The sequence below is a fragment of the Bufo gargarizans genome, chromosome 4, assembly GCF_014858855.1.
Source record: "Bufo gargarizans isolate SCDJY-AF-19 chromosome 4, ASM1485885v1, whole genome shotgun sequence".
Classification (NCBI taxonomy): domain Eukaryota; kingdom Metazoa; phylum Chordata; class Amphibia; order Anura; family Bufonidae; genus Bufo; species Bufo gargarizans.
In genome coordinates this window covers 253,147,717-253,160,322 of record NC_058083.1, presented here as the reverse complement: position 1 = coordinate 253,160,322, position 12,606 = coordinate 253,147,717, and positions in this window count along the sequence as shown.

Here is a 12,606-nt window from a genome sequence, read left to right as displayed (position 1 = left end):
GCATTTGACCAAGATATTTATCTCACCCAGCATAGGTATATGTAAAATGACACCCCAAAACACATTCCTCAACTTCTCCTGAGTACGGCGATACCACATGTGTGACACTTTTTTGCAGCCTAGATGCGCAAAGCGGCCCAAATTCCTTTTAGGAGGGCATTTTTGGACATTTGGATCCCAGACTTCTTCTCACGCTTTCGGGCCCCTAACATGCCAGGGCAGTATAAATACCCCACATGTGACCCCATTTTGGAAAGAAGACACCCCAAGGTATTCCGTGAGGGGCATGGCGAGTTCCTAGAATTTTTTTTTTGGGGGGCACAAGTTAGCGGAAATTGATTTTTTTTGTATTTTCTCACAAAGTCTCCCTTTCCGCTAACTTGGGACAAAAATTTCAATCTTTCATGGACTCAATATGCCCCTCATTGAATACCTTGGAGTGTCTTCTTTCCGAAATGGGGTCACATGTGGGGTATTTATACTGCCCTGGCATTTTAGGGGCCCTAAAGCGTGAGAAGAAGTCTGGAATATAAATGTCTAAAAAAATGTACGCATTTGGATTCCGTGAGGGGTATGGTGAGTTCATGTGAGATTTTATTTTTTGACACAAGTTAGTGGAATATGAGACTCTGTAAGAAAAAAATGAAAAAAAAAATTTAAATTTTTTTTAAAAAAAATTCCGCTATCTTGGGCCAAAAAAAATGTCTGAATGGAGCCTTACAGGGGGTGATCAATGACAGGGGGCTGATCAGGGAGTCTATATGGGGTGATCACCCCCCTGTCATTGATCACCCCCCTGTCATTGATCACCCCCCTGTAAGGCTCCATTCAAACGTCCGTATGATTTTTTATGGATCCACGGATACATGGATCGGATCCGCAAAACGCATACGGACGTCTGAATGGAGCCTTACAGGGGGGTGATCAGGGAGTCTATATGGGTGATAACCCCCCTGTCATTGATCACCCCCCTGTAAGGCTCCATTCAGACGTCCGTATGATTTTTTACGGATCCACGGATACATGGATCGGATCCGCAAAACGCATACGGACGTCTGAATGGAGCCTTACAGGGGGGTGATCAATGACAGGGGGGTGATCAATGACAGGGAAGTGATTAGGAAGTCTATATGCGTGATCACCCCCTTGTCATTGATCACCCCCCTGTAAGGCTCCATTCAGACGTCCGTATGTGTTTGGCGGATCCGATCCATGTATCCGTGGATCCGTAAAAATTATACGGACGTCTGAATGGAGCCTTACAGGGGGGTGATCAATGACAGGGGGGTGATCAATGACAGGGAAGTGATCAGGAAGTCTATATGCGTGATCACCCCCTTGTCATTGATCACCCCCCTGTAAGGCTCCATTCAGACGTCCGTATGTGTTTTGCGGATCCGATCCATGTATCCGTGGATCCGTAAAAATCATACGGACGTCTGAATGGAGCCTTACAGGGGGGTGATCAATGACAGGGGGGTGATCAATGACAGGGAAGTGATCAGGAAGTCTATATGCGTGATCACCCCCTTGTCATTGATCACCCCCCTGTAAGGCTCCATTCAGACGTCCGTATGTGTTTTGCGGATCCGATCCATGTATCCGTGGATCCGTAAAAATCATACGGACGTCTGAATGGAGCCTTACAGGGGGGTGATCAATGACAGGGGGGTGATCAATGACAGGGAAGTGATCAGAAATTCTATATGCGTGATCACCCCCTTGTCATTGATCACCCCCCTGTAAGGCTCCATTCAGAGGTCCATATGTGTTTTGCGGATACGATCCATGTATCCGTGGATCCGTAAAAATCATACCGACGTCTGAATGGAGCCTTACAGGGGGGTGATCAATGACAGGGGGGTGATCAATGACAGGGGGGTGATCAGGGAGTCTATATGGGGTGATCATGGGTGATCAGGGGTTCATAAGGGGTTAATAAGTGACGGGGGGTGTAGTGTAGTGTAGTGGTGTTTGGTGGTACTTTACACAGCTACCTGTGTCCTCTGGTGGTCGATCCAAACAAAAGGGACCACCAGAGGACCAGGTAGCAGATATATTAGACGCTGTTATCAAAACAGCGTCTAATATACCTGTTAGGGGTTAAAAAAAATCACATCTCCAGCCTGCCAGCGAGCGATCGCCGCTGGCAGGCTGGAGATCCACTCGCTTACCTTCCGTTCCTGTGAGCGCGCGCGCCTGTGTGCACGCGTTCACAGGAAATCATGGCTCTCGCAAGATGACGCATGTATGCGTGACTCTGCGCAGAGCTGCCACCTCCGGACCGCAGATCTGCATTAGGCGGTCCGGAGGTGGTTAAGGATGACGCTTTGCATGTGGAAATGGGTGGAAGACATAACACAGGTGGATAGCCAGTCCACGCTCAGTTTGTCTTCTCAGCGTGAATTGGACAATGAAGACGAGGAGGAGTAGGAGATGGTTGCCTCCGCCACAGAGGGAAGTACCCATGGAAGTTTAATTCCATCTTTTCTGCGTGGGTGGGCAGAAGAGGAGGAAGAGGATGAGGAGATTGAGAGTTGGTACTCTGGCACACGTGGCTGACTTCATGTTAGGCTGTCTTTCCCGCGACCCGCATGTTATACGCATTTTAGATAACATGGATTACTGGTTGTTCGCCCTTCTCGACCCCAGCTAAAAAGAGAACTTCTTATCTCTCATTCCTCTGGTGGAGAGGACTCTGGCACACATGGATGACTTTATGTTAGACTGCGTTTCCTGAGACCCTTGCGTTATATGCATTTTGGTCAACACAGATCACTGGTCATTCACCCTTCTTGACTCTGACGCTACAAAGAGAACTTCTCATCTTTCATTCATGTGGCGGAGAGGACTAGCAAAATGGTGCAATGCCAGAAGGTCCTTGTTGAAAAATTGCTCCAAAAATTTCCATCCAACAACGCTGGCGGCAGAGTCGGTAGTTCCTTGGGCAACCGTGGAGGGGAGACAAGGGGAACACATAGCAGTTACAACAGAGGCAGGGCAACACAATCTAAAGCCTGGGACAGTTTCATGACACCCTGCCAGCACCCTCACCCTGATGCGCGGCCTACTGTCACAAGGAGGGAAAATTTTTGAAAGATGGTAAAGCAGAACGTAGTAGAATGTGTCAGCATCCTCAATGATCCGTCAGTGCCTTACAACTACTGGGTGTCCAAGCTGGACACGTGGCACAAACAGGAGCTCTACGCCTTGGAGGTGCTGGCCTGCCCTGCTGCCATCATTTTGTCAGAGCTGGTATTTAGTGCTTCTGGTGGAATTATAACAGATAAGCTTATCTGCCTGTCAACTGAAAATGCTGACAGGATGACTATTATAAAAATGAACAAGGCCTGGATTGACCCTGACTTCTTAACTCCACCACAGGAAAGCTGATGAACATAAAGGCATTTTAAATTTGTTTTTTATAATTTACTGAATACACTGTATTCCCATGCACCCCTTCCACCACAAAAAAGGGTAGCTGGTTGAATCTTCCTTTTTTTCATCCCCCTCCTCCTCCTCTTCCATCATATCAACATGCTTATTCGTCGCATGTACAGTAATGCCCTCACATATATGCCCTTGAATATAATGTTTGACAGGGTCAGCTCACCTGCAGGCTCGCGCATATAATCTTTTACTGGGTCAGCTCACCTGCGGGCCCTCACCTACAATCTTTTACAGGGTGAGCTCACCTATAAGCCCTTGAATATAATCTTTAACAGGGTCAGCTCACCGGCAGGCCCTCACCTACAATCTTTTACAGAGTCAGCTCACCTATAGGCCCTCACCTACAATCTCATCCTCCTTCTCCTCTGCCATCATAGCAACATGCTTATTAATTGCATATAATGCCCTCACATATATGTCCTCTCATATAATGTTTTACAGGGTCAGCTCACCTGCAGGCCCTCACCTACAATCCTCTACATGGTGAGCTCACCTACAGGCTCTCGCATATAATGTTTTACAGGGTCAGCTCACCTACAAGCCCTCACCTACAATCTTTTACAGGGTCAGCTCACCTACAGGCCCTCGCATATAATGTTTTATAGGGTCAGATCACCTGCAGGCCCTCGTATATTCTGTTTTACAGGGTCAGCTCACCTACAAGCCCTCACCTACAATCTTTTACAGGGTCAGCTCACCTACAGGCCCTCGCATATAATGTTTTACAGGGTCAGCTCACCTGCAGGCCCTCACCTACAATCTTCTACATGGTGAGCTCACCTATAGGCCTTCACCTACAATCTTTTACAGGGTCAGCTCACCTGCAGGCCCTCACCTACAATCTTTTACAGAGTCAGCTCACCTATAGGCCATCACCTACAATCTCCTCCTACTCCTCCTCTATCATCATATCAACATGCCCTCACATATATGTCCTCTCATATAATGTTTTACAGGGTCAGCTCACCTACAGGCCATCGCATATAATGTTTTACAGAGTCAGCTCACCTGCAGGCCCTCACGTACAATCTTTTACATGCTGAGCTCACCTACAGGATCTCGCATATAATGTTTTACAGGGTCAGATTACCTGCAGGCCCTCGTATTTAATCTTTTACAGGGTCAGCTCACCTACAGGCCCTCACCTACAATCTTTTACAGGGTCAGCTCACCTATAGCCCCTCCCATATAATGTTTTATAGGGTCAGCTCACCTGTAGGCCCTCACCTACAATCTTTTACAGGGTCAGCTTACCTATAGGCCCTCGCATATAATGTTTTATAGGGTCAGATCACCTGCAGGCCCTCGTATATTCTGTTTTACAGGGTCAGCTCACCGAAAGGCCCTCACATATAATATTTTACAGGGTCAGCTCACCTACAGGCCCTCACCTACAATCTTTTACAGGGTCAGCTCACCTGTAGACCCTCACCTACAATCTTTTACAGGGTCAGCTCACCTGCAGGCCCTCACCTACAATGTTTTACAGGGTCCGCTCACCTGTAGGCCCTCGCATCTAATGTTTTACTGGGTCAGCTCATTAGCAGGCCCTCACCTACAATCTTTTATAGGGTTAACTCATCTACAGGCCATAGCATATAATATTTTACACAGTCTGCTCACCAGCAGGCCCACACCTACAATTTTTTGCAGGGTAGGCCCTCGCATATAATGTTTTACATGGTCAGCTCACCTTTTAGCCCTCGCATATACATTTTTAGAAGGTGAGCTCTCCTGCGGGCCCTCATATATCATTTTTTAGAGGGTCAGCTCACCTGCAGGCGCTCGCATATAATATTTTACAGGGTCAGCTCACCTGCGGGCCCTCACCTACAATCTTTTACAGGGTGAGCTCACCTATAAGCCTTCGCATATAATCTTTTACAGGGTCAGCTCACCTGCATGCCCTCACCTACAATCTTTTACAGAGTCAGCTTACCTATAGGCCCTCACCTACAATCACATCCTCCTTCTCCTCTGCCATCATATCAACATGCTTATTCATCGCATATAATGCCCTCACATTAATGTCCTCTCATATAATGTTTTACAGGGTCAGCTCACCTGCAGGCCATCGCATATAATGTTTTACAGGGTCAGCTCACCTGCAGGCCCTCGTATTTAATCTTTTACAGGGTCAGCTCACCAACAGGCCCTCACCTACAATCTTTTACAGGGTCAGCTCACCTATAGGCCCTCGCATATAATGTTTTATAGGGTCAGCTCACCTGTAGGCCCTCACCTACAATCTTTTACAGGGTCAGCTTACCTATAGGCCCTTGTATATAATGTTTTACAGGGTCAGCTCACCTACAGGCCCTCGCATATAATGTTTTATAGGGTCAGATCACCTGCAAGCCCTCATATATTCTGTTTTACAGGGTCAGCTCACCGAAAGGCCCTTGCATATAATATTTTACAGGGTCAGCTCACCAGTAAGTCCTCACCTACAATCTTTTATAGGGTCTGCTCACCTATAGGCCCTCGCATATAATTATTTAGAGGGTCATCTCACCTGTAGGCCCTCACCTACAATCTTTTACAGGGTCAGCTCACCTGCAGGCCCTCACCTACAATCTTTTACAGAGTCAGCTCGCCTATAGGCCCTCACCTGCAATCTCCTCCTCCTCCTCTTTCATCATATCAACATGCTTATGTCTGAAAATTATTTATATATATCACACTTTAAAATTTAACAATATGTTGCATAAAAATCTGTATACATTCAAAGTATATACATTACACTAAAATATCACTTATCTAACACTTCGCCTAAAATTACAAAAAATCTATGGCACTGAGTCTCTGAGGCCCTGGTGGGCCTAACTGTTTTCAATTGTCCTCAGCAGTTTTAGTTTAGAGGCATATGTAGTGATCATCAGAAACTTGCATAGTGACTGTGCGTCACACAAACGATAAAAAAGTCGATAATATTTCTATAATTTTCGCAGGGTACTTTACCGCTCCTCTGGACCGCTTATGCTCCGAAGATTTTGCAGTGTAACACTGTATTATGAGCTGAAAGGACCTATGAATCAGGTCTATCTGTGGACCTATGAATCAAGTCTATCTGCATTTAGCGTACATAAAAGAACAAATAAGTATGTGGCTGGAGGTCTATTAGACGGGCAATGGATATCAATTTTACTGAAGGCCAGTACAAATACAGGTCAAATATATCTGTTTAAAAGAACTAAAAATGTAAAATTGAATTCCTCTGAGGCCCAAAACATTAGGTATTCAACGGACAGAAAAGGCCTTTCCTGCCGCTGTATTTACCTAAGACAGGGACCATTATTTGTTCTGGGTGGTGGCGGATATTTGTGGGCTGTCATGAGGAAATTCGATTAAACGTGGTTGACTCGTCACATGTGTTGAATTCCTCCGAGATGCATGTCTTATTCATTTTTAGAAATGTGAAGTAGTCTACACTGCCGTATGCTAGGTGAGTGCATTTATCGGTCACGATCCCCCCTGCTGCGCTGAATGTCCTTTCAGACAGGACACTGGACAAGGGGCAAGCCAAGAGTTCCATGTCAAATTGTGCCAGCTCTAGACACAGGTCAAGCCTGCAGACCCAGTAGTCCAGGGGTTCCTCCCTTCTCAGAGCGTCCACATCGGGACGATGTAGTCGGACACCTGTTGGTCTAGGCGTTCCCTGAGGCTGGATACGGAGGGCGGCTGTCGATGGGTTGGCTGCAAGAATGATCTCATATCCGAAGCGACCAGCACATCTTCAAACTATCCTCTTCTTGCATGTGCTGTTGGATTGGTACCCGCAACTGTTTCTCTGTGAGTGGAAATTCCTCTGCCAACACCCTCAAAAGCAGAATGCAGCATTTCTCGAAGCAAGGCCTGGAAGTGCTGCATTCTGACAGCTCTCTGTGATGCTGGTAACATGTCCACCATTTTGTGTTTGTACCGGGTCTAAAAACGTTGCCACCCAGTACTGGGCCTTACCCTTTATGCTGTTTATACGGGGGTCCCTCTTTAAACACCAAAAGCATGAAGGCCCCCATTTGCACAACTGGAAGCAGTGGAGTGGCCTGACTCCTGCTGATTGTCCAGGATAATGTCGTCTTCAGTGTCTCCCCCCCAGCCACGGACAACACCAGGGATTCCAGAAAAGTTTAAATTATGCTCTTCTTGACCCTCCTCTGCCCCGGCACCATGCTCCTCTGACTCCTCTTCAGCCCCCCTGGAAATTCATCCAGCATTGCGACTTCCTCATCTTCCAGCTCCTGCTCCTCGACGGCTTGATCGATGACATGACGCAATGCACGCTCCAGAAAGAAGGCGTAAGGTACGATGTCACTGATGGGGCCATGGCTGTGACTTACCAGTTTAGTGATCTCATCAAATGGTGCAGAAGTCTGCATGCGTCATTAATGAGCAGCCACTGGTGCAGTGAAAAAAAAAAAACAAGCTCCCCAGAACCTCTCCTGCCGCAGAGTCCATACAGGTAGTCATTAACTGCACGTTTCTGATGGAGCAGCCTATCAAGCATATACAAGGTGGAGTTCCAGCATGTCGAACAGTCACAAATCAGACGTCTGACGGGCAGGTGGTGTCGCCTCTGAACTTTAGCATTGTCTAAAATGGGCAGAGATTTTCCTTGCATGCCGTAAGAGGTCCTGGACCTCGGGTATTTGGCAATGAATAGCTGCATGACTAACTTCAGCATGTGTGCCATGCACAGCACTTGTGTCATTTTTCAGTGCGCTCAGCAGATTGGAAACATTGTCACACACCACTTTACCAACTGTCAAATTGAGCGGGGTTAGCCACTGATCGGCCTGTGACCGCAAAGCTGAAAGGAGTGCAGGACAAGTGTGGCTTTTGGATTCCAGGCACAACAGCTGCAGCAAAACATGGCAATGTCTCACCTGGCACGTCGAATAGGTTCTGGGGAGCTTGGGGGGTGCAGCGGAAGAGGCAGTAACAGTGGAAAAGGAGGAGTCAGCTGAGGAGGAGACAGAGGATGGAGTAGGATGAGAAGAAGAGGCAGACCTGCATGCAATCTGTGGCGGTAAGACCAAATCCACATGTGTTCCACGGGTTGCATGCTTGACGGCTGTCAGAAGGTTCACCCAGTGGGCAGTAAAAGTTATGTACCTTCCCTGCCCGTGTGTGCTAGACCACGTGTCTGTGGTCAGATGTATCTCGACACCGACACAGTGTGTCAGAGATACATTCACTTGCCTCTGAACGTGCCCATATAGCTCCGGGATGCCCTTCTGGGAGAAATATTTCCTTCTGGGGACCTTCCATTGCGATGTGCCAATGGCCAAAGATTTTCTAAAGGCCTCCGAGTCCACCAGTTTATATGGCAGTAGTTCCAACAAGCAGTTCCAACAAGCCAGTGTTCAACTGTTGGGCAAGAGGGTTATCCGGAGTCATCAGCTTTATTCGCTCGAACATTTGGGCCACGGAAGCCTGCCTTTTTCCAGATGAATGCGACGATGGCACGGTGGAAGGTGAAGTGGAGGACAAATAGTAGGAGAGAGGAGAAGGAGAAGAGGCAGGACGTGGAGTGCCGGGAGAGTGGCTTTGTGGGTTCTGACGGTGTTCCTCCCACTGGGCTCGGTGATGGGAGGCCAGGTGCCATCTTAAGGCGGTCATCCCTAGGTGAGTGTTGGGCTTACCGTGATTTATGCGGTGATAGCACAGGCTACAGATGGCAACACTATTGTCAGCAGTGGACACGTTAAAAAAATCCCACACAGGAGCCATGTGCCGGCATCCTGGGAGCGCCAGATGTGACCGTGCATGGTGGATGGCTCATTCCAGATACATTAGCAGTCTGCTTCTTGCCTCCTGTGCACTGTAAGTTCTGCCTGCGTCTCCTCCTTCTCGTCCCTATCTGTTGCCCTGTCTCTCCCTCTGAACTCCCCTCCTCTTCCTCTCTTGTGGGCACCCACGTGACGTCCATCGACGTGTCATCATCGTCACCTTCACCACCACTGACATTAGAGATCTCGGAGTAGGCAGCAACAGCGGGGACCACCCAACTCGGCTGATCTGGGTACTGTCGTCAGACTGCTGGGTGGCGACTGTTGATAACTCCTCTTCCTGATCAAATTCCAAGAATGACTGCGCATCGGTAAAGTCTTGGAATGGATAGAAAAATAATTCCTCTGACTCGAGCGGAGGAGATATGGTGGTGGTGGTGGTGGTTGAGGTGGTGTCTTTAGTGGTGCACACAGAAGAGAGTGAAACGGGTGCAGATTGAGAGGATGATGAAGGTGCCGAAGCGGAAGTCTGAGTGAGCCACTCAACCAAGTCTGATGCATCCTTTAATGTAATCCCACGTACCTTCTGCAACTTCCCATTTAGGCTCCGGCCTGGTGCACCTGCCCGACCCTACTACCCATGCGGAATGGCCTGCCTCTTCCTCTGCCTGTCATTTTCAAAATGATCCTGTGACAAAAGTCCCTATAGAAGAGTAGAATTTGTGGAAGAAGGGGTAACTGGTATATTACACCAGTAGAAATTATTTGCTCCAATAGCATTTGTCATTCTGTGTAGCTGCGGTAATGCAGCAAAACCGCAATCAAATGCTGCACTAACCAAATGCACTATATAGAAAGTATATTATTGGTATATAACACCCCTGCTTTAATCATTTTTTTGGGGGGGGGGGCAACTGGTATATCACGCCAGTTGAAATTATTTGTTCCAATAGCGTTTGTCACTCTGTGTAGCTGCAGTAACGCAGCAAAATCGCAAACAAATGCTGCACTACCTAAAAAAAATTGCACTATATAGAAAGTATATTATTGGTATTTAACACCCCTGCTTCAATCAGTTTTTTTGAGGAGCAACTGGTGTATCACACCATTTGAAATAATTTGATTCAATAGCGTTTGTTACTCTGTATCTCTTACTCTTTGGGGTCCCTAACAGTCTGTTCCTGCTCCACACAGCAACCTCTCCCTACACTGGCAAAAGAATGAATAGAAAATGGCAGCCAGATTGTGTTTATTTATTAGTTAGGGGGTATGTCTATGTCCTGAAGCATCTCAATTGGCTGTCCTGTACCACCTGATGGATGTGTCATGGGTCAAAGTTCTTCACAATGTAAAACAATATGGGGCCGACGGACATCGCTATATGTTCGCCTGTTCGGCAAATCGCGAACGAGCAAAGTTTGCTGCAAAACGACCGCTGGGCGAACCACAAGGCCTTCTCTAATCAAGACATCCCAATAATAATCCCTGTCACAATACTCATACAGTGCTAAAAATGCTAATCAATACAAAGTTCATATACTGTAGATGTACCCCATGTGTATATTGTCAAAGTGTCATAATCAATATTTCATTAACACAGCTTAATATATAACATAAATAAACAAATTGATGAAAGCTCGCCAGAATAGAGCACGACCTGCTACCATCCCATAGCTATTGATACATAACAGATTAAAAATGGCCAGCTCACAAGAAGTCAAATATGGCTTATTTATTCCTAACTGTAAAACCACACCTATAATGGATCAAACTATACATATGTATGTGTATATATATATATATATATATATATATATATATATATATAGTGCACTAAAATATAGTCACATACATATACACATATGACAGTATAAAATAACTTGTACTGTGTTATATCAATCCACCACTAACAATTACTAGACGCACCGAATATATGTGCGCATGTATACTGGACACTAACCCAAGTCGCATAGAATTTTGTATTTCCATCTACAGTCGGGATTATAAAACACAGGAAATTGCAACTAAAACTACAAAGTATTGCAGTCATAATATGAAATTGTGAGCTGAGAGAACTCCGCAGCTCGTTATAAAGGAGGGACCGTGACCATTGTAGGATTATTATTTTATACTGTCATATGTGTTTGTATGTGATTATCTTTTAGTGCACTATATATATATATATATATATATATGTATAGTTTGATCCATTTTAGGTGTGGTTTTACAGTTAGGAATAAATAAGCCATATTTGACTTTTTGTGAGCTGGCCATTTTTTATCTGATATATAACATGATTAGTGAATAAATCAAACATTTATATATCAATCAGTACAAAATGTGATGTTAAAAACATCAAAAATGATCTATACCATGATCAATCAAAAACATACCATATAGCTCAACATATGGAGTGATGATGTAATACCTCTAACAGTTAGATATTTAATTAAGATATTTTAATTTATGAAAAAAAAACAGAAGTGAAACGTGAAGGGGGTGCAAAAATAAAATGTGCAATAATAAAGTGCTTAGTGCAAGCAGTGAGAAAAATTACAGGATCAGAATATGACCCAATCTTCAAAAAAGATTACGTAGTTATTGTTAAACCTATATAAAAAAATCCTCAAAATTAATAATGCATTGATTGCTCTCTATACATTGCAATATAAAAACATACAAGTATTTGATACAAAGATGGGACTGAAGCAGTAAGATTCTTTTTGACAATTTCTGACATCGAGGAACCAATGGGTGAGTTTATTTTGAAACTACTTGAATTTATACTAACCCATCACTAATTTTCTTTTTGGGGCGGTGTTCTACCTACAGCTCCAGGGGACAACTATGGGGGCAGCCTGTGCACCATCCTTCGCCAATCTTTTCCTGGAGCTGTGGGAGAGGACAATTTTTCTGACGGATTCCATTCCTTGATTGGCAGGGTCCAGATGTGGGCTCGCCATATAGATGATATTTTTATCATATGGCAGGGCCCACAGGATGGATTCAACCAATTCATCGACTCACTGAATAAAAATAATCTGTATATTAAACTGACTTACAGGATAAGAAGAACAAATCTGGACTTCCTTGATGTTAATATCTTTGCCGATAAGGAGGAAAGAGTGACGACTGACCTCTTTAGGAAAGAAACTGCTATGAATTCATGCCATCCTAAGAATATTATTCATAATATCCCACATAGTGAATTTTTAAGATTGCAACGTATTTGCTCCACAGAGAAAAATTTTGACAATCACGTGACTATCCCATAGATTTCAAGAACGAGGATACCCAATGAAACACATAATGAAAGGATATGATAAAGCAAGCAACATGAAAAAAAGATGATCTCTCAAATGCCAACAAATAACGACAGCTCAAGCAACATGACAACAAAGTACAATTTATATCTACTTACAGT